The sequence below is a fragment of the Falco punctatus genome (assembly GCF_963210335.1).
Source record: "Falco punctatus genome assembly, chromosome: 5".
NCBI classification, from domain to species: Eukaryota; Metazoa; Chordata; class Aves; order Falconiformes; family Falconidae; genus Falco; species Falco punctatus.
Genome location: NC_137584.1, coordinates 34,617,613 through 34,641,046, shown reverse-complemented (window position 1 = coordinate 34,641,046; position 23,434 = coordinate 34,617,613). Strand labels below are relative to the sequence as shown.

The 23,434-nt window shown below is 44.2% G+C and overlaps 1 long non-coding RNA gene across 1 annotated transcript in view; it reads right to left on the bottom strand.

Moving 5' to 3' along the window:
* Positions 1-5,032: 5,032 nt before the first annotated feature.
* LOC308064856 overlaps positions 5,033-23,434 on the bottom strand; it is a 60,753-nt gene continuing 42,351 nt past the window's right edge. Inside the window, exons 2-3 of the long non-coding RNA XR_013928572.1 lie at positions 8,110-21,988; positions 5,033-7,997 (exon numbers count right to left, since the gene is read on the bottom strand). This is a non-coding gene — a long non-coding RNA (uncharacterized lncRNA). The remainder of the gene's footprint in view (positions 7,998-8,109; positions 21,989-23,434) is intronic.

The window sequence follows — 23,434 nt, the reverse complement described above, 5'->3', positions numbered from 1 at the left end:
CATTTGGGATATTTTATCTCATAGGGCGCCATCAGTAATTTAATAGCTTGTTATTGAGGCAGCTCTATTGCAACCAGGTGGCAGGACTATTTGTACCTTCTACACGAAGGAATACAGGATAACCCGTCTGACTCAGTCTCCCTTGTGTTTCATTGCAGTTACCCACAACTGGTCAGGGATCTCAACAACAGAATTCTGTTCACCAGGAAATGTCAAAGCAAAAAGTCCAATATTTTTTTACAAATATGACGGGTTTGATTAAATCCAGTTTGACAGCTGCTTTTAACAGTAAAAAAAAAATATAATAAATCTGATTAAATTCAGAGAGACCCATTGCAGACTAGCAGAGCAGACGAGAGTTTGCGAACTTTCAGGAGCTCTATTTCCATTAATTGGTTTGGCTCAGGCAGAGTAGAGACTGAAACCCTGTTCTCTACATATACAGGCAGAACAGCCTGACTCTTTGGATTACTTTACTCTTCACTTTCCACATTTTCTGAGTAGCCCCAAGGATAATGTGTACTCCTGACACATTAGTACATGTTGGGAATCAAAGCAAAAGCATCCAGTACTGCAAGCTTTTTAGAAGAGCAGCAGCACCGCACAGCGAGTACATCCATGTACTGGTATTGCATCTCACTTCTTAACAGTAATGTATCTAAAGAACAGAATTATGCAAAACAGAACCAATCACTAAACACGTTTTCATGCTAGGAACTCTTCATGAAATGGTGACCTCTTTTTCTTAAAGAGAATGTATCCAGCTGCCTACCAGGTTATTACAGCATCAGAGTTGCATCATTCCTAAGTATACCACAAGAGAGCACCAATATAAGAGCATCAGAACAATGAAAAATGACAGTGAAAATTATTATGTGGGATGTAACTCTTGCCATATGAAGCAATCTGTTTCCCACTCCTTTAGGGCAACCTGAGTATGCTTTCAGCAATCTTGCTTCATTACCGGGCAAGGCAAAGATTACAAAGCTTTTAGAAAACAGCCTGAGATGGGATGGGAGAACCCTTTTTAAACTATTTCAAGACTATTTCAGTCCCTGGTGAAAATTTGTTTTAGGTAAAGAAATTTGTTTTAGGTAAAACCAGATCAGCAGGAAATTCCTTACAAGGACTTAGAAACAAACAAGTGCTCCACAGAGCACCCTAACTTCACACACCTTAATGCAATAATTTGTTTTTAATCATCCATCAGATGGAAAATATGAGGAAAATGTAGTATAAATGTCCAAGAATAACAGCGGTTTGTTGTTTGGATTTAAAATCAAAGGAAGTTTCCATGTTGTTGAAGGTTTCCATACCAATGGGCCTGGGGGAACTCAGGGTGCGGTAGGTTTCCATCTGCCAAGAACAGGAATATGCTGCCCTTGTCCTCCTAATATCCTCCTGCAGCTCTGTGCACCGGAATGGCACTGCAAGGAGCTGTGTTAATGGGGCAGCATGGCTTTGTACACCACAGCAGACACTCCTTGGGGCGAGCGAGCCTGGTTTGAATCATTCATCTTGCTGGGATCCTTACCTACTGCCAAAGTTTTGCTCCAGCTGTGCCTTGCAGCAGACTTACCCGTACCCTCGTAGGTGCCAGCAGGTGCTGGCAAGGTGCTACCCCGGGCTGCAAGCACTGGTGCTCCACTGAGCATTCAGAGGGGGAGTAAGGCTAGAGACACAGTAGTTAGAGGTCCACCTTGGAAAAATATCTCTTATTTCCATGGTGATAAAAAGAAAATTTCTCTCCCTGGTCACTTCAGGCAAGCAGTTTTGCAGGGACTTTCAAACCTGGTTTGGGATAGAAAGGAAATAAATTTTTATCATGGGGAAATGGAACACAGAAAATCTCCCACGCACCTGTCTGCTTCTTTTGGTGCCTAAATACCTTTGAAAGTCCTGCCTTGAGTGCCAAAGCTATGATGGATCACACAGTATTTCCTTTTTATTATTGCACTGCATCCTTTGGGCCTCACATTAACATAATTAGGGCCATATGGCGCCAGAATCTCTGTTGGTTCAAACTGATGCAGCTCCTTTGAAGTCAAAAAGCCTGTGCCAGTTTATACCTGCTGAAGATTTGGTTTATGGTCTGGGAAATAAGAGGGAGAGTGGGGGGAAAGGGACCCAGTTACTTTTTGTAGTTAATTAAGAATTACACAGATATATTTGCGCCCTGCTTCTGCTGTCCACCAGGAACTGTGCCTGAAGTGTCTTCATGGTTGTAATATCCTTTGCATTTTCCTCTCCGTGTCAGCTGCTCTGCTGCTCCTTGTGACTCAGAGTATTTCAGGGGCTGTAGGTAAAACTGCGTGCTGTGAGTCAGAGCCAGCCAGCCACCTCTGAGCAGCAATCAAAAACATCCCATTCACTGGGCCATAAGGAATCAGAGAATTGCTTGAGTGGCTGTAATCTCTGGGCAAAGAAATTAAACTTTCATTATTTTCTTTTCCTTTAATTCATTATGAAAATACTTGGTATTTATAACTAAATAAAATCTTACAAAAATATCTGCTGGGTAACACTGAAAAGATACCAAAACTTAGTCTGCTTAGAAGGTAAGTAATGTAAATCCAAAGCATAAGGCCCTGCAATGAGAACCAGGGAACAAGGAAATACTGCAACTGGATGAAATAAAAACTCCAGGACCAAAATTTACGCTCCTGAAACCTTATTCAAGGCATGCAGATAAAAGAAACTTGACTGTCAGAACTGTTCTAATGAACAACTACAACTTGGGTCACTGAAAGCTCTGAGCTGTCAGTACCTGGAAAACCCCGACAACTGGCACCCTGGAAAGTAGGGCTGTGGTTTTGGGACAACTTAAATGTGGGCTTATGCACCTGCATTCTGCCCAGTTCCTGTAACAATCCTCAACTGATGTTTTAATCCCAAATGCTTCCCAGCTTTGAGGTAGTTCATATTCACATGAAGCCAAGGATTAGGGCATTTCCAGGTAAATAAAGAGCAGTAAAAAGCTACAGGAATGGCTGCCAGCCCACTTCTCCCCTTGCAACAGCAGGACCATCCTTGACAGTAGCAGGAAAATACCTCATCACAACAGGGACTGCTGGATGTTGCCATTACCAGCTTCCACATGAGTGCTGCAGCCTCTGACCAGGGCAAATCTGAATTCAGCCGCTCGGTCTGGAGCAGAAGACAAAAGCACGAGGCTGCTCTCACATGGGTCAGACAACCATGTCCTGCACCCAGCCACAGGCTGAGCTGGGGGGCTGTCTGTGTCCCACCCGCCTCCCCATCTTGTGCCCAGGGCTCAGCCCCATCCTGTGCTGCAGCAGCCCAGATGATTACTGCACACATGAAATGCTCACAGGGGGTCCCACAACAGCCCGAGTTAGCACCAAAATGTCCCCAATACAGTTTCTTGCTTTGAAGTGCTGTAGTTCACATGGACGATAGGATAATCTGAGTGCTCAGCTGTGGACAGCAAATACCCAAGCCAAGTCTGCAGCTCAGACATGCCTTGGCCACTTTTCAGATGCCACTCTGTATATTAGCTGAGCCACTCTGTGGTTGCTGCCTTTTAAATAACCCCTTTTAACTAGCGAGGAAGGCAAACCTTCAGTCTTAGAGACTCCTCAAGAGGTGTAGCAAAGGCGGTCTAGGACGGCGCTGTCTATGTTTTTGCAGCTCTATCAGTTTGTTTAAGAACAAGTATTACCTCTCCATGCAACACATTCTCCTCCTGTATCCTTAGATGATAACAGCAACAGCAGGATGGCCTTTTGCAGTATTGTCACCTCTCTGTGCTCTCAGGCACTATGACTTGACTGAGAGCATTTATATCACAGGCAATCAGATATAAAGGCAACTCCTGAGAAAAAGGAGAATATCAGCTTTTTTCTTGTGCTGGAAGGGAAAGAGCACCAGCACGACAAGGCACAGAGGTGCCTGCCACCCAGCCCCGGGCACTGCAGAGCCCTTGCCAGCCAGGCATAGGCGTGTGGATGCTGCTGGAGCCAGGGACGCTGTACGGAGCTTTGTGTTTGCTCTAGGTGTAGCTGATTTTCTAAACCGCATCTGTTCTCAATCTTCTGCTACTATGCATAGTTAAATATTTCACAGAGTTTTTATCAGCCAGCTCTCAGCTGGGACTGGGAGCTGGTTATTCTGAGGAATTTCCTGCTTCTAAATTAGACTATCACAGGGCAGAAAGGGCTCATCTTCGACCGTAGCTTCAGCACATGAGGACTCCTTCCATATCTCACTGTATGGCAAATTGATTTTATTTGGCCATTGCCGCTTTTTAGCAATGATGAAAATCAGCAGTCTTTTGTAGGAAGACATTCAGATTAAGCTTTGATCAGAGTAAAGAATGTGGATTTAGATGAGAGCAAAATTTGGACTACCACCTGTGTGAGTAAGTTACTTCACAAAAAGGAATTTTAAAATCCACCATCATCTCATATCTCATGAATGCAAATCAGTCTAATCCAAATAGGGAAACATTATACCATTGAGATGAACAGATTGCAAAACTCGGCTAGTTGGGAGGACTTCTAATTAGGGCAGAAGTGTAGGTCATCCAGTATGGCTGTTTAGAGTCACTTATATGATACGGGGTCATTCAGTCAGTCCCTCATTTACGGGAAGAGGGGAAGCTCTGGCTCAGCCAGGTCAGTGGGGTGAGGGATGGTACCTTCCTTGATCCTCTTCCTCCTTTCTGTGATGCAGAAAAAGTGGAGAATCATGCCCCAGGGAGTCTGGTGCACCTTGCTGAGATAAATAGCCACACATGGAGTAATTACCAAACTATAGTGACTGTTTCACCAGAAAAATCAACAATTCATTCCCCGTGCTCTGCATATGTACTAATACGGATGAGGAGGTTGAATTCTAGGCACTTGTTGACTATCCCAGCTTGGAAAGTCCTAGCTTCTCTTCAGTGATTTGGTGTCGATGCTACTGTTTTAATGTGGTTACATAATCCACAGCGATTTAAACCATTTCATTACACTTGTTTTGCAGGTTATATATCGCCTTATACTTCTCAAGTACCCACCATCAAATCAGAGTCATCCACTTACAGGTGCTGAAGAGGTCAAGAAGATTGTTTGGGGGTCAAAAGTGTATAATTCAGACCTCTTTAACACTATCCCAAACCAGTATAGAGTCAGGATAGGTGGAAGATACTGAGCTTTGACCTTCAAAACCTTTAATTTTGCATTCAGGTTTCTGAGCAGGGCACTCCCCAGGTCATGGATGACTATCAGAACAGAGGTAATGCTGCTTAAATTGTAGGCAGTGGAGAAACTGGGAGTGAGAGCTGTTTTTCTTGACTGCAACAGGCCAAAGGACTGGAGTTCAACCTGCCTTCCTCCTCCCCAGAGGAGTCTCAAACTTACAGCTACCCACTGCTGCCAGACAGGAGATGTTCTGCTAGGAGGAGGAAGAAATGAGTTAGCAGCAGCTGGGCACTGTAGGACACACAGCTGCAGGCGAGGAGCCCTGGGTTTGCCTTCCTGGTCTAGCTTTATGCTTTGCCTAATGCTGGGATGATATAAGATGCTCCTGGCAAGGGAAAGACATGCATTTCCATTTGCTCACAGTGTGGACAAGGTCAGACCTAGGCTGGCTTACCCCTTGCTGAAAGTGCTACCAGCTCTTCCCCAAGCTGTGGTGTTTCTGCACTCACTCAAGTGTTGAGGAAGCCACCAGTGCTGTGGCATGATTACTCTGGAGTGTCTCCTAGCCTTTGTACCTTGTGCTAGGACTGCAAACAAATGACCCATAAGTAGACCGCGGCTTGAGAGGAGGCTAACTGAGCAGGGTGAGGGAAGACACAGGACGTGGAATGAGAAATTGTTGAAGATAACAAACAACAGAGTGCATAGCTAACTGTATCCATAATCCCATATAAGTTTTTTCTGTCTGGCAAAGGAACAGGTGTATGAAAAGGTGGAGCATTCTGGAGCATACCACCATGTTGGTGCCTATGCCAGGCTGGCACATTGGCATGCACCTGCCAAGTCCTACCCAAGCCCGTCACAGACACCAGCGCCAGCAGTCTGGACCTTGCCTTGTTCTACTTGGTCTGGCTTCCACTCCCATTTTCTGTCTTACACCAGTTAGTAGAGTAAGTACCTATGTGTTTCTGAAACACACCAGGTCCCAGCAGTGTCCACCTGCAGGTGACCGAATTCCCCAATATAAACTGTCCCAGCCTGTTTCTTGCATGAGTCCAAACACACTGAGCTTGTCATCAATGATTTTTTATCATAATATGGGCACCTTGCTCCTGGGCCCAGGTCCCTGTCATCTAACTTTCAGCACCAGGCAGAGGTGTACGAGGTCGGAGCAGAGCCACCTTTGCTTTCTCAGGGAACCATGATGGGAGGGGAAAACTGTCAAACTCCTTTGGACCTCGTATCACTGGTATAATACTATTAAGCTGGAGTAGCATAAGGCTTAATTAATTGCTGTTTGCAAAGACCATACAGATAATTTGAAGTGCAAGTTGATCTATTAACCTGAAGAATTAGTCTAATTAAATGCTTGAAATTGCTATTAGATATCTTATCATTATTAGAGCAGAGGCTTTATATCAATATTTTAATGCAAGCATAGTTAAGGTTTGATTGTCTGTTTTGAAAAATATCACCGTAAAGTTAATTATGAGCTGGCTAATTATCTCCATTAATTTAAGAATAGTCATATGTTAGAATTACGTTGTTTTTTCTGTCTTCCATGCAGACATGACTAACAATGGTCTTTGTTTCTAAGAAATTAATGCCTGAGCTGAAAACACAGGAAAAGATCCACCTTTTTTTTCAAAATTATCTGTCAAAGGACTGTATTAAGCAAACTTCACCCCACAGCGAAGGGGTATGAAGAAAATTGTTAACTCTCCATCCAGACAGATTCAGAGTTTTCTGGGATGCAGAGCCAAATTAACAACAGCTCATGGAAAGTGTACTCCTGTTCCTCTTTCCCATCCTCATCCACTGTTTCCCTTGAACCAGTAACAGTATTCTGACCTCATTGAGAACGAGCTCATGGTGCTAACCCATGAGAACAATAATCCCACAAAATAAAGAATACTTTCTGAGGGACTGAATCCCTGAACCAGCTTACTGTGGGGTAAGGTAAGTGCCAGGGCAGGGGAGAGGTGAGGAGAGACTGTGCAGCCAAGGACTGCGAGAAAACAAAGCAGGGGCATGGTGTAAAACACCAACTACTTCCAAAACTGGTTTATTTGCCACATGAAGCCATGCTGTCAGAGGGGAGGAGGAGTCAGCAGCCACCATGGCACACTACAGTCAATCAAAGAGAACACAATTAATGGCAACACAAACTGCTTGTGATCAGAAACACAGCTGATCTCGGTGACCTGCTGCAATATTGATTTGCCCGTGGACTGGAGCCAGGCACAACAATGGCTCCATCAAAACCTCCCTCGTGTTTCTCTGTTCATGTAGTACTATAAAGATGTAGGTCAACAACCTGTGTTCGACAGTGTAGCACAGCCAAAGCGGAGCAGGCATGCACCTACACCACACAAGAATAGAAAACATGCATGCCAGCTCCGACCAAAGGCTCAGCTAGCCTATAATATTTCCAACAGAGACCAAAAATGGACACCTAGGGAAAAATATAAGGAAAATGCAAATGTACAATGACACGTGGCCTATGTACTCTATCAGCCTACACATGTCCATAACTTAGGGACTCTGGCACAGTGTAAAGAAGTATTTCATTCTGAGTGTTTTTAATTTATATCTCTTGTCTTTGTTTTGAGCTTGTATTGACAGTAAAAGCAGCAATTCTTCTCAGTTGACCCTCTTTCTTCATGATTTTACACATATGTATGTTGAAGCCTGCAGCTGCCTCCTCTGGCAGATGAATTGAGGCACATGTAGGTCTTCCTCACGCAGTGACCGTCCTCTGCCTCCACTCTTCTTTGCTGACCTTCTTGGGCATTCCCTTTCTGTGTAGGAGAATCTGAATCCTTGCCAAATGGGAGAGAGGACAATTTTCTGTAAGATGTAAGGTGGTAAGCATGACATAAGAAGAGGAAAGCCAACACCATAAAAATATTGAGCACTCATCTCCCAGATTAGATGCAACTGAGAAGAATGAAGATCCTACCGATGTTCCTTTTCTGTGCCAAGGTCTGTCAGTGATCTACCCTTCAGTCTTCAATGGAAAACTCCTGTTAGCTCTTTCCTGGTATAAGACTATTTAAGGAAAATTCTACTGTTGCTTTTATTAGTCAAATACCTTGAAGACTTTCCATACAGTCATGATTAGTCACTACTGATGCATCCCATTTATAATGCTCTTAGAGCTGCACACGATACCCACAGTATGACCTCTAAGGGAATCATATAAAAAATGTTTAAGTGACCAACAAGCTGAAGTCCTTTTCAAGAGGTACTCCACGTGCTTAAGGTCAGATGTTTTAGGGACCTAAAGGTGCAGGTGGGGTCTTACCAGAATTTGAATTTAAGGGCTGCATGTATCTCACACGCCTAAGCATTACAGAAAACTTCGCTAGAGCTGAAACACCCATGAAAGTGAGATTAGGGCCTAGGATACCATGGAAATTTTGGAAATCACATTCTATGATTTATTTTACAAGTATTTATATTTTTACTTTTCTTGCACCTCCTTAGTGTCTCCACCCCCTAACAAGAAGCAAGTATACATGTAATAGGGCATTTAAGAGAGAGAAGTGGGATGCATTGAATGAAGCACTGCCAGCAAAAAAATGGAAATATCAGTACTGTTATGCAAAGCCTTGGTAAGACATCATTTGGTCATCCTAAGGTCAGGAAAGAAGAATTCAAACTGGAACAAGTTCAGAGAGGAATAGCTTGAATGGCTGGAAGAACAGGGAATCTATTAGACCTGGAGAAACCAAAACACCTTGGCTCTTTAACTGATCACATCAAAGACTGTGCTGTATAATATCACTGTTATACAGCACAGGAGTACATGCAAGGGGTGGAAAAGGTGCTTAAGAAAAAGGAAAATGTTGGTACAGCAAAATACTTATAAGCTAGCCATGAATAAAGTTAGGCTGGAAATTGGAAGGACGTTTCTTCCAGAGAAATGAGGTTCTCTGAGCCTTTCTCAGAGAAGAAAGCAATCCAGTCACTTTTAAGCTTAAGCAGTTTGTGGAAAGGATTATATCATAAGACCACAAGATTATATCACAGCAAGTCTCTGCCAGTCCTATTTGCCAACATGCTTATATCCAGATAGAGCTGAGGCAGATAAAAACACCCTACATGAACAAGGAACTTGGCACAGGGCTCAGACTTCATAACTTCCTTGTAAAACTGCAATCTGAAACATCCTTTTGGGAGCTCCACAGAAGAAAGTGAAAACATTCAATAAATACTTCTGTATTGGCAAGAAAGGGAACAGTGGGTTTCTATGGCTTCCCAGTCCATTAACAGCACAATGGTGAACATGTTTGAGAATCAGCAGGTCCAGGTAACTTGAACTCCAGAGCCATAAAGGAGTTAGGGGAGGGAGACTTGGCACACTGGTGATAAACGTTGGAAAAGCTGGAAAGTTCAAGAGGGCTGGAAATGGGCCCACGTGAAGACAGTCACACATGGAAATCAAGATTATTTGTGTAACTACAGGCCAGCTACCCTGCCACTCTCAGACAAGGTAATGGGAATACTTCCATCAGCAAGATTCAGCTGGCAAAGAAGGAAACAATAAGAACATGATTAATGGCAGACACACCGTTCACTGTCTTTTTCAGACTAGTTTGATTTCATTATTGAGGGGACTGCAGAGTTGAGTGGTGGAGGTAAATACGGCTTTTTAGAGCTTGGTACTCCTGTAGCACTGCAATTAAAAAGTACAGCATACGATGTCAATAAAGCACAGATTAATTGGATCGTGAGCACACTAATTGATAAGTATCAAAAAGTGACTGTCAATGGGGAATCATCTAATGATTAACTTCAGGGGTCAGTATATACTCAGTGCTATTAAACATATCCTGCCCTGTTCTGGAAGCAAATATAAGAAACACTGCTGAGATAATTTACTGTAGATGACACAGTTTGACAGAATCATAAATAATGATGAAGATAAGGCTGTCATCTAGAATCGTTTGGAGACAGAGCTAAACTGAGCTGACTCAAACAACCTGTGTTTTAAATCAGAGAGATGAAAAATTACAGATTTCATAGCAAAGAGAGCTGACCATCTGCAGAATGAGGCTGCATCTGTAAAGCAGTAACGCTGGAAGGATTTAGGGGTCCTATCTGACAAGCAACCCAACATGAGCTCCCAAGGTGACAGAAGAGGATAAAGCAATTTTTGTCTTTACAACCAAAGGAGTTGTTCAGTAGGAGCAGAAAAGACACTTTGCCTCTCTAATTGGGTAAAGCTGATCCTGGAAAAATTCTTGCAGTTCTGGTGTCCTTCTTAAAGCACATTGGCAAACTGGAGAAGTCAAGAAATGAGTCATGGGAATTAGTTGGGAACTAGGGGAAAAAACACTTCCAATGAGAAATATGAGCTCAATCTCCTCAAATTATCAAAAACAAGAGTGAAAGGGATCTGTTTACAGTACACGCATTTGTTTTGCAAAAAATGCAATGTGAAGAAAAAAAAAAAAGCCATAATACAAGCCATGGCTGTACTCTGTATCCAGGTAAATTTTGAGGAAACAAAAGACCCATTTCTAACAGCATGTGTACTGCAGCCTTGGAAGTAATGACCTGTGGTGTATGCACCCAGTGGACACTCTGGAGCCACGTGTGAGCTGCAGGGCTCAGAGGAGGAATAGGTGAGTGATGGCATGAGATATGCATAACCCATAGTGTGCGTGATGCCTCTGAGCATGCATCCTCATGCACATATGAAACTTGACTTATTTATAGCTCCAGATCATTGTGGGATGGAAAGAAACAAATTGTGAGTTAGGTCAAATAACAGGATGATGCCTAACAGTAATAATTTAGTCTGACAGCACAAACGCACTCCAAATATTGATGAATTCAAGCTCTTTAAAGTATGGGCCCTTATCTTCATTACAGCTACAGCTCGGATCTGTTTGAAATCTGGCACTTTCTGCTGAGTACTCGGGGCTGTGGGCTTCCCTCCCAGCCACCGCAGTGGCTGCAGAAACCATTTGGCCCTGTCCTGGCCCAGCCTTCTTGTGGGAGGCTTGTGTCAGATCTGCCTCTTCTGTGAGCAGTTTCAACCTCCTTTCAGCCCCCCAAAAGCCAGACTGAGAGCTCTGAAATAGAAACTATAACTTCAGGGGAAATAGGAGGGGGAGCAGGTATAGTAGAACCTGCTGTGGCATCTCTGGGAGGGCTGGCACAATGCACATGGTGACGGGATGCTGGATGAGATTTGGCTGCAGCCTCTCCAGTGGGTCCCCAGCACAGGGAAGGGGATGGCACTGTGCAGCTCAGCTGTGAAATCAGAAAGCTGTGATGGATATTGAGCAATAGCTCCCAGTCAGCATGTCTTCCCCAGCCTTTGTTTAATTTAACTGTAAGATGCCATTAAGGTCTTTTAAGAAACAAGGAGCCTCAAAAGCCCAACGTAAGCACAGAGAAAGGCCCTGATAACACGTGAATTTGATAGATTCCAGTGAAGAATCATTTGGATCATTTGGACTCTAGATGTGCAAGGAGAGCAATGGGTGAGACTGAAGCTGAGCAGTAGAGAGCCCCAGCTCTGAAGCTGCAGGAAAGGTGGGCAGACAGCCTGAGAAACCACAGCCACATGTTAGTGGGGAAAGGGCACAGGGCAGAAAACCTGAGGAGAACTCAAATAGTTTGGGAACTGGGTTTAAAATAAAGCCAGTTGTTCATGAACAGCAACTTACTGCTCCTGTGTTTAGGGAAGTAGGACTTTGTACTTTTCTTGCAACGAACCAGGCAGCATAAAAATGTCTGACCCCATCTGTAGTTTTCTTCCTGCAACTGAAATGTTTCACAAGATCCTGAATTTTGGTGAGCGGCTTGGCTTAAAAAAGCCAATGCATGTTTGAGAGTTTTAATTCTCTGTGTGTGTGTGTGTGTGTGTGAATGTGAGTTTAGGTACCTCAAATTACATTTCAGCTTCCAAGTGAGGGCAGTAACTTTCTCTGCAATGTCGGCAGCCTAACTGGAAGAACATGTTTCTAATAAGAGAAATGCAAAGTATAGGCAGCGAGAATTTAGGAGATACACTAGAAAAAGACAACTTCAAAATATTGTTAGAAATGAGCTCATTAAACGTGCTTGTTTTGATCTCTGCATCCCATACAGTACAAAGGGTCCACTGGGTGCATATCAAGGGGGAATGGAAAGATCAATTCATATCAAGGACGGCAGCAGAAGTAGCAAGGATAGAGGCGTCTTGTTTCACCTGTGGTTTTTTTTATCTTCCGCTTATGACTACATTTCATTTTAAACTTTGAACCCAAGAGCAAAGGTGCACTGAGCAGCAGATGTTGGGAGACAAAAACATGAACATGCAGCAGGACCTCAGATGTCACAATATGTAAATACGGGCCACGGAACATAAACACGAGAGAATGGCAGCAAACATGGGCTGTGCAAGGAGATCCTGTGTAAACAAGATCTGCCTGGCAGGAGATGCTGTGAAGACAGGAGTTCTGCAGAAAGACTGAAGGAGTTGGGTCCCTTCTCCCTGGAGAAGAGAAGACTCAAGGAGGATCTCATCACAGTATTCTAGTATCTATAGGGTGGCTACAAAGAGGACGGACGTTCTTTTTCACAAGGAGCCACATGCAAAAGAAAAGAGGCAAAATGCATGAGTTGCACCAGGACAGGTTTCATCATGATATAAGAAAGAAATATTTTACAGTGGGAACAATTAATCACTGGAACAACCTTCCCAGGGATGTGGTAGAGCCTCCATTGCTGGAGGTTTTCAAGATGCTATTGAACAGGGTGCTAGGTAGTCTCATCTGGGTTCTTTTTCCTACAAAAGGTTAGACCAGATGATTTTTTGAGGTCCCTTCCAACCTGGACTCTTCTATGATTCTATGAACTACACAAGTTGCAAGACAAACACTGGAGTGTGGCAGGACCACAAACTACCCACACAGAGAGAGGATGGGGGGAGGAGGATGCTCACGTGTGTGGGAACAGAGCAGGTCAGGACATGGGACAACAGCAAAACTCCAGAAGGCAGAAACTGGGCAAAGCAGCCACCTCTGGTTATAAACACAGCACTACTGCCTTGCAGGTGTAGCGTGCATCGTAGCACAGGGAGTAGGCTTCAGTTCTCAGATCCAGTAAGAATAAAGAAGCTGTGAAAAGCATGGATTCCTTCTTAAGGGTGTGTGTATTATTGACCATAACAAGCAGCACAAGACAGGCTGCCTTTTCACAGGGAGGGAGGCATTTTGGAAACAAAGTCATTATGGGCATAAAGGAGATCCCCTTGTGGAGGGAACTGTTCTGTGGAGAAAACTGAACGCCGTTGTCAGTAACTGATGCTTTACTGGTAAAGCTGGAATGAATCTCCTGTGCTTCTGCTCCTGATCTCATTGTTTCCAATGGATTGGATTTCACTGGGTGGAGCATGGGAATCTCACTTCTGTTACCATGCCCATGAAGATGATCCATACTGTAAAGATGATTTCATGCACTTACCTTTGCTCCAGTCACACATTTACAGTGAAGCTGTTCTTGTATCAGAGTTTTAGGGAGTGATGTGGGAAAAAGGAACATGTCCCTCTGACAGAGGGAAGGGAGTTAGGTTAAACAGTGGTTAGAGAAACAGACGGGGTAATTAGGGTTATAACCAGAGCACTTCAGTTAGGTGGCATTAATTCCCTCCCATCCTCTCCTGTCTCATTGCACATGACACAAACCCATGAGCTCCGCGTATGTGGCTTGCCTGCACCCCATCCATGGAAAACCTTGAGTAAGAGGCTATGTGAGCTGACCTGTGTTAAGTCAGGTCAGAGCTGCTAATGGGGGACAAAACCCATGACAGTAATTTCACTGCTCCACCCATGAAAGACTACAGTATGTATTTCTATTTATATAATAGGAAAAAAATTATTAAATGGAATTCAGTTGCCGATGTACTTGTTCAAAATGGCATTGCTGTCATAACAGAGGTCATTGACACATAGCTAAATCAAGGAAGATGACCAAGAATTTAAGAAATCTGGTCATGTCTTATTTATGGAAAAAGCCTCAGCAAGGAGCTGTGTGGCAATTTCTGGGGGTGGAAAGGCTTATGGCGTCTGGGTAAGAAAGTTTGTGTAATCTGTCTAGGAAGGGAGAAGTCATCTGGTTCAAGGAGAAATGTATACAGATAACTAAAACAACCACAGGAGAATGCTGCACAAAAGCTTCTAGGGAGGTACAGAAGGGACATAAGGATATGTTTTGGTAAACACGAAAGCTCTGCAAGGCACTGTGCACACAGATGGGAGTGAGGTTTCTTTTAAAGACTGTGCTCACCACAGCAGAGAGCAAAGCCCAGTAAAAATATGAGACATCATCAAAAATCCAGTCAAATGGCATAAAAAATGGAGATATTATGCAGTAGATAGAAGTAATCTTTGGTGGTAGCCTATCGGATCCCGAAATGGCAATTGCTTAAAATGCTGGAGCAGCTGTTTTGGTAGGAAAAATATATGTGGGCTCCTGGCTGGTTTACAATGAGCTTTCCTCCTGACCAGTGGGTTAGTCTTTCTGTCAATGCTTTGGGCACAACAGCAAATCTGGCATCAGTATTTTTTTTAAACCTGAACTGTTAAGAATAATGTGATTTCTTAAAACTCTTCAGGGTTTTTTTTTTTTTTTTCCAAGGTTTTAAGGACCTGTGCTGTCAGTCCAGCTTGCTCATGTGTTTGGGTAATTGCTCCTCAATGGGTTTTAGTAGCAGGAATTTTAAGAGTTTACACCATGGGACTGCAGCAAGCTGGCTCATTTTTGACCAGACATTTCACGGAGGAAGCACATGATGTGCAGGGGCAGCAGAGGTAAGTGCAGGCGCTGGCCAGGGCATCCAAGCCAGCCCAGTCCCCTGCAGCAGGGAGGGTCAGCCCTGAAGCGGCAGAGGAGCTCTGATACACAGGGACTGGCAAAGGCTCAGAAAGTGAAATATCTTCTGTGTGTCTTGGGTAGCAGTCCCCTGAGAGGGATAGGTTAAAAGTGCCGTTTCCTTCTGCACCTTCCTGTTACTAAGGTGGGAACCACATTTTGCAGAGCCCTGTTTTCTCTATTATTCTTTCTGTGTCACCCCATCTCCCCAAGGTTTCTGGTTCTTCCCTTGGCCTTCAGCCTGTCATAGCCTCACCCCTCGGCAGACATTCGGTGCTGATGTAAATCCAAACTGAATCTGGCAGTTTTAAGCCCAGTCTACCCTTCATAGTGCTTTTCTACAGACATAACAATTCGATGGGAAAATTGAATAGAAACTTAAAATATTAACTTTTTGGAGGCTACCTGCTCCTGAAAAAGTTTGAAACTGAGCATTTCACGGCTAAAATGTAAATGCCTTTGAGGGGAAAAAAATCACTGATAAACAGAAGAGTGGCTGTAATGGAAATAGTGTTTCCCTGCCCAGGAGAGAGCTGGGGACCTGAGCACTGGCGGGTGATCACACAGACACACCAGCTTCAGGAAAGCTACCTGCTAGGTGAGGATCAGGCCCCACTGTCACATTTTATTGAGACATTGGTGTAGTACAAATAAAGCAGGGCTGAAGCTGTGGCTGCTACAGGCAAGGGAAAAGGAAATGAGCCAAGTATGATGTCTTCATAACTTGCAAGCTATAAGAATGTGTTTTGCTGGCCTTATGGATATCCGGACTTTGAACTCCCCTTCATTCCCATTTCTCTCTCCCATGACATCGATTAATTCCTTGGGACTGTCTATAACCCCCAAATTCCTTTGAGCTTGTTCTGTGCAATGTTACACCACTGGGGCTCCGAAAACTATTGTGTAATGGAGTGAGATCACAGACTAGCTCAGTCCACGCGGCTTGCGCTATCTTGCCCGCCTGATGGTTAGCTGCAGTTAAAACGCTAAAAAAACATTCATGTAGGATTACAGCCGTGATTCTTAATAGTGCTAGGAAATTCAGGCATGCAAGTGATCTTCCATAAGCAAGGAATCCACTGATGTGGAGAAGTTTTCCACTGATGTTTGTAAGTTCATTGACTCTGCTGTGGCTGCAGTTTAGGAAATCCAGCCTTTATTTGTCTTATGTGCTGTATAAACACATACGGATGTGTTAATCATGTAGGCTGGTACAGGGGGAAGGAGGGAAGGAGAACAGCAGTATCATGCTTTCAGATGTGATGTTTGGCCTCTGAATGTTAAATAGAAACCTGGACAGTATTCATGGACTCTCAGCAGATGCACCATGATGTTCAGATTAAAAAGTCCCTGACAGTCAGGAACTACCATCCCACGGCGGGATTTTCCTTTGAATTGAGTCATTGGCCTTTTACAAAATCTCATGTTAAAAACCTATCGACATGCAAAGCACAGAGAACAACCATTTTAACTTCCTGGGTTGTGCCCTCATGAAAGCACTGGGAACAGTCAGGGGGCTCTCACAGCCTTTTATTTACACAGAACCTCTGGGAAAATGCAATATGAAAATGAGCCCAGAGTGTTTTGCTGCAGTGTATCCTGACCAGGAGGCATGAACAACCAGGACAGCGACTCAAAAGCTGTATCCTTGGTGATTCATTTAGCTTTCTAACCACCATGAAAATCATAGTGCACCACAATGTAAAAAGTGAATGTGCTTGGTCAAAAATAAGGCTATTTGTGACCTTCAGATAGTGGTCAAATGGCTATATTTTATTCACTAAAATTAAACCAACTAAAATTTAAAAAAGCTTTGCATATGGACATGTGAATATGCTGATGCAGGATGGGCAAGTGAGAAGACACAGTGTGGTCAATAAAAATTATGTAGGTCCTCTGAAGAGCATGAAATCTGCCCTGGATGAAGGGGTAGGAGGACCAGGCTTCCAGCAGCTGCCTGGCAGTGCACAGGACATTTTCCTCTCCTCTGGGGCTAGGGGGTCGGTTCACCCTTCCGGCTGCTTCTTCCCTGATGTCTGTACCTGTTCTTTGCTGTTGACTACACACAGTTAATGAGGCCTGAAAATATGCTTTTGGAGACATTAATACAACCATGTTTTATCACCAGGTCATTTTCTGTTGGCATGTGTGGTTATAAGCTAGAGGGAATAGATGTCTTTAAAAAAAGCTGTTTGGTCAGAGAAGATGTGCTGTGGTTGCAAAATGCTGTGCACTGTGTGTAGGGCTGAGAGGAGAAGGTTGCAGATGCCCAAGAGCTTAAACATTTATACTTGAAGGTAAAACTATGACATGCAATCATTCTGCAGCCTGCATTGGCATTTGCTGCTTGCCCCAGATTATTCTCTGGGCTGTTTTTCTGAAGCAATGCCATCCCAGAGTGATTAAAGACCAGTTCCAAGCCAGACAGAACATGGGTCTGTGCCTATGGGTCTAACCTGAGGGCCAGAAAATGAAGATTTGATGAGAAACTACTTTTGTGTTTGCTTGATTAAATATGGCTATAAAATTAAGATAAAACGTATCCACAGCTCCCTGGAGGTGTGTTGGGAGGATGCAGCATTTGATGTTTGTAAAGTGATTTGGAAGTGAAAAATGCTGCAACAATGCAAAGCCCTGTCCCTTGCAAGAAAGCTGATCACTTATTTTATAGGGTAACAAAGTCCAGAAGAGTGGAGTGGAAATCAGCCTGTCTCCAGATCTGTTTCAGCAGCCCTACCCTTAGCTAATGAGAGTGGCTGCAACTCTGATACAACACAATGCTGCAATCTTCTGGAAAGAAGGAAGAAGAAAACCCTTCAGCACCGAGTGACTTCAGGATGCCTGCAGAGTCACTGTTGTTATTTATGTAGAGGGGTGCTGCTGCAATCCCCAAACCAGGAGTTCAGGCCTGGATCCAGCTGACTTCGCAGTGACTGGCATGGCTTCAGAAATATCTCACCATCCCTTTATCAGCGTGTCTGCAGCATTTCTGACTCAAGGCCCATGAGTGAATGCTTCTTCAGAAAGATGGTAATTGGTGCCCAATGCATTTGAAAACTGGCAAAACTATATGATGGCAGAACAAGCCCTGCTTTTGCTTTTTCAGAAGCATTTGTGCTATGGGGATCAATGTACATATACATTTGTGAGCCTATGGGAACAAGACCATGAAAATCTTGGAGGGGCAAGACTATACACAGTGCCTGTCAGCAGTTCTCTTGAAAAAGGCTAAATTCTTCATTTTATGGAAGGACCTCTGTAGGACATACTGCCATGGGAACTGGTAACAAGCAGGGTGTGAACAGTTTGTAACTCCCCCTTGGAGACCCATATCAAGAAATCTTGCAGTGCAATGAGGTGCAAAATATCCTCCTTTTTCCTCATGTCCAGTATCCAGCTGCCCACCATATTTTTTGAAACTTATTTCTTGACTGAAGGGTTATTGCAGGGGTCTACTGTAACTGCAGTGAGCACCTAGGCACTGCTTGTTTGCCTTCAGAAGGGCCCTTCATGTGCACCCTACCCCGTTTGTGCTCACCTTCTGCCACAGCTCACCACCACTTCAGCTGTGCAGATGCAGGAAAGGATGTTTTTATTTCCAGTAGGGATGCTTTCAGTGATGCTGTAGATAAGCACAGCCTTGCAGCCTGACTGCCACCCTGGAGGAGACAGCAAAGATGAACAAGCAGGAGGGTGGTGGAGCACAACCTTCTAAACCTGGTTTGCAGCTGAAGGAAGCATGCTACATAATGACCCTCTCATTTTTTTCTCCTCTAGACTGGGTATAAAAGCAGGCATGGTTGATGAGGAGGAGGGATGCTGCGTTAAGGGGGTTGTGGTCACCGTTGTGCTCACCCTCCCGTTTTGAGCAGGGCAGTGCCCACTGCTCCAGGTGACATGGCTGTTCATGAGATAAAGCGCTACAGTCTGGTGCGAAGACCACAGTCTAACCCACAGCAGCGGAGTTATTGTGGACAGTGGTGGCTCAGCATCAGAAATGGCAACAGGAGTCAAGAAGTCTCTGTGCCAATCCCAGCTCTGCTACCCTGTGGGACCAGCAAGGCCCCAGGAAAAACAAGTACAAGGCAAATAGAGTATAAGAGTTAGCCCCTTCCCAAAGCCCTTTCCTTTATCAGAAGTACTTCATTACACATCTATATATAAAGCTGGGATAGCAGTATTGGCCCACCTCCTCGGGTGTTGATTTCAGCAAGGAAATTGGCCCCAAGTCCTGATTTAAACTTGCATTTCATGTTCATCACGAACTCGTGCAGAACAAAACACCTCCTGTCTCACTTCCCATCCCATTAGTAAGAGGCAAAATGGCTTTTTAGGAAAGCTGTGTAATTCCTGCCTTAAATTCTCTGAAGTGCTGGGGGGTTTTTTGGTTCCTCTGTGCAGCTTTTTTTACAGTTTCTTAAGCCACAGATGAGAAGAAAAAAAAAAACACACAACAAAAATCCAATTAAGGAAAAGCCTTGAGAAAGAGAAAGTGCTTGTTGTTTAAAGGAGAGCTGTAAAGGGAGCCAGGAAAGGTGGGTTAAATGCAGAGCCTAAATATCCAGCAGCCATGGTTGTTATCTGAGCCATTAACGATGCAGCAATACTGGTTTGGGGTTTTCCCCTCCGTTCTCCAGGTTCAGCCTGTGAGCAGGTCTCCACAAGCTCCTTGCTTATTGGTTTGATATCATGAAAAGTAAAAGCCTGTTAAGAAAAGAAAATGTATGAAGAGGCAAAGTAGTGATCCCAGAACTCTGGAAAAAAATCTTGGCTCTGCATTATTCTACATAGGGGCAAATTGATCAGGTGCCAAGAAAAAAGAATTACCCCAAAACAACAGCCTTGTTTTGATTTCCACCCATTCCAGTTGATCACAAGTCTCCAGGCTGAGCTTGTCATTTAAAGGAGAGCTTCTTATTCAGTCAGCCACAAGCAGTGACTGCAGGGAGAAAGCACAGCCTAGTTTTATTTAGGATATTTCAGCTGTTGATAAAACAACGGTTCCTTCCTTGAATGTCTCAAAACCTGCACAACCAAACTATACCATAAGTGATACATGTTGTACCAGGATTTCCTTGTACTCTGTTAGACACAGATGACCTGAGACCCACTCACCCCGTTTGCCCATGGAAAAAGAAATGAGATGAAGAAATAGAAAAAGGAGTAAGAGAATAAATGTAAAATAGAAGGCATCTGCTGTTCATTCTTTGCTTGGTTTATGTTGCAGGCTCTTTCTCTGACTCTTTGACCTGTAAGTTTAAAACCATTCTGGAGGGCTTCAGCCATTTTCAGCTCACTGGCCTTGGTGGAGGGAAAAATTCTGCTTTAGTACTTTAAAATAACTGGTGATAGGCTTGTTTTCTCAGATGCTTGCACAGATGCTAGAGGCCACAGATTGAGCACTACTGACCTGCTGGGTAGAATGCAGCCATGGTTTTATGGGAAGCAGAGGAGTTTTGCACAGGTAAGTGACTGAATCTGCAGCTAGAGAAGACCAGACGAAAATACACCAGCTCACTCTATGGACTAAATTCTGCCAGTGACACAGAAGGAGTGCATAGCAGTACTAAGGTCAGCCTTGGACTCTTGTGTGTATATTTGCTTAAGTAGAGATTTTCCTCCTTCCCAATTAGGACAGCTTTGTTTTATATCTGTGCCTCTCTCTGGTCTATCCAGCCCCAACATGATGGAAACGCCTGTTCCCTGCTGCTTAAAGACACAGGGCATGGAGGGATCCCCGTCTGTGGCAAGGAAAACAGGGAAAGCTGCTGCGCGCATGTGTGTGTGTGTGTATTCCTATGTATCACCTCTGCTGGAAGCTATGAGGCACTGATAGCTCTTAGTTCAAACCGAAGTACCTCAGTCTATGCAGGGATCTGTTTGTATATATTATTCAAGTAAGTATGCTTGTAGATATATACAAAACACGCAGATATGACTGTATACTCAAGGTGATGTATTTCCATATGAACTCATTTATCTTGAGAGGCAGGCGAGGAACAGTGTTTGGAGCAGCTTTCTGCTGGAAAGACTCCAGGCAAGAGTGATCCCTCTTTGGTCATTTAACAAGTGGTGGGGTCAGATTGAGATCTCTGAGGCTTTGAACATTTAGCCTTTTCCTTTCTCCAGCCCACCTGCCTTTGTTTCTCATATTACGCAAGAGATGAGGTACTCCGATAAAAACACTTCTTGTGGGAGAATATGACTCAGTTTTCACAAGTGGATACCCCATGAAACATGGCCAGCATCCCCTCACAAGTATTCATATAACCAAAATAATATCAAAAGTGGAGGCAGGAGAGAAGCAGGGTCAGAGGGGTGAAGTGAAGGGGGAAGTCATAAACTTCCTTTTGTATTATGTGCACCTAACTCCTGCAGCCTCTGAATCACAACTGTGTGCACAAATAACTCACAGTCATCTACAGGAAATCACCACAGTTGTAATCATTGTCCTTTTTACTCAAGAATTTGCAGGCTTAAACTATTAGTGGCACAGTATGTTTATACACATCCAAATTATACCTCTGTCATGTGGGATATAGTTTCTCTGATCTAATTTAACTGTCAAATATCTCTCGGAAGCAGCTGGGAGAAAATCTAATGCAACAAACTAGGCCTTTCTCCACCAAGGGAGACAAAAACTCATCATTGCTTCAGACCCGAGACCGAATATACCTAACTCAACCACAAATTGCTGGGCTGAGTGGAGTTTGCAGCATAGGCAGGAAGACTAATTCCTTCCCTTGCAGGAATTACCATGTTAAACTCCCTGACCTGGGTTACACAGGAGGCCAGATTAGATTATCGCTGCCCCAAATTCTGGTCTCAGAAACCAGTTTTCACTGCCCATCTGGCTGCAGTCCCAGGTAAGCAAGAAAAAAATCCAAGCGCCTGGTTGGGGTATCTTGTTTCTGTGTGGTGCGGTGGAAGGACTCTCATTGGTGTCAGTAAGAAGGCAGTACAGCTTCCTGAAAACAAGAGATGAGAAAAGCATTAGTGGATGTCTGGGGTTTTTTTTAGGGTCGGTGTTGGTCAACATGGGGCCCTCCTAGCATGGCCTGTATATGCATGCAGGCAGCTCCTGCCGCTGAAGCAGGGTTCCTGAATGCCTTGAATTTGGTTAAGTACAGAGAAACCCCCCATGGCATGGTGAATCCCAGAGATGCAAACCATTTGCAATGGGCACTGATGGGCAATGCCGTCTTTTCTCTACTTTTGGACCCTCCCCTGGGTGATTTGGTCCCTTCTAGGGAAAGGGATGCTGTCTTGCCCAATGCAGCCCTTCAACAACCTCTTCGCCATGCCCAGGGGTTGGCCATAGAAGCCCCAGACAGAGACTGAATAAGCCCTGCTGCCTGTCTTCTCTCCCTACCGCAGCCAGCCCTCAGCAAACAGACCAGGAACAGCATCTTCCCATGCCACAGATACCCACAGCCACGCCAGACCCATGCATCTGAGGGACACGATATGGTAAGAGGCAGAAGCTCTCTCCAATCAGCTGAAGAAACAGAACTTTATTTCTCAAAGAGCTGCATGAACGTCTTCTGCTTAGTAGCTCCTCACCTTCCAACACAGCTAGCAGAGCCTGCTTCCCTGGTGTGTTGGTGCTCACTTACAACTCACGCTTACCCCTAAAGCTCTAGGATCCCTTTTTAGCACCTCCTGTGTGAAATACTTAGGCAGATACTACCAGCAGGGCTTGAGCTCCCTTCTGAGGTGCCATGAAATCACATGGTGATTGACTACCCCCTAGAGCAGCTTGCCCATCCTTGATTACCGAACATGCCTCCATCTGTTTGTCCTTTCCCAACCCCTGGAAGGATGGTGAATTAACAGCAGGGCTGTGACTAATGGCAGTGTGAGCAAGCAAAGAGGCCATCGGCTATCTAAATCAGCTGAATCAGAAGGAGCAAGGAAAAGGGAAAAGAAAAAAAGCTACCTGAACAAGCACAAATCGCTTACAAGCCACAACATGAACAGCCAGGCATATTAGTGACTCACAGGTGAAATGTGTGACAGCGACTTTGGTGAGCAGTGGGAAAGGTTTCACGCTTGGGTGGCAGGAGAGGAGGGTGTGTGGTAGAGCCAGGAGCTCAGCCAGCCAAGTGTTTCCCACACACATTCCTCTGCTCCATGCACTATGAAATTTGGTCAGAAGATAAAGCATGGAAGCAGAAAGAAATTCCTAGGAAGAAAGTGAAACAGAAAAACAAAACAGCATGGTAATTTCTTGCTTGCGAAGAGTGGTATTTCCATGTGCAGGCTTGCTCCACTTGCAATTTTACATGTGTACAGTGATTGCTGATATATGCCTCTGGTAAGAAGCTTGATTTGTCTCAGGAAAATCCCTTCCTTGATAATTTATTATTTGATATATATGTAAAGCAGCATACAATATAGCCTCAGTCCAAAGA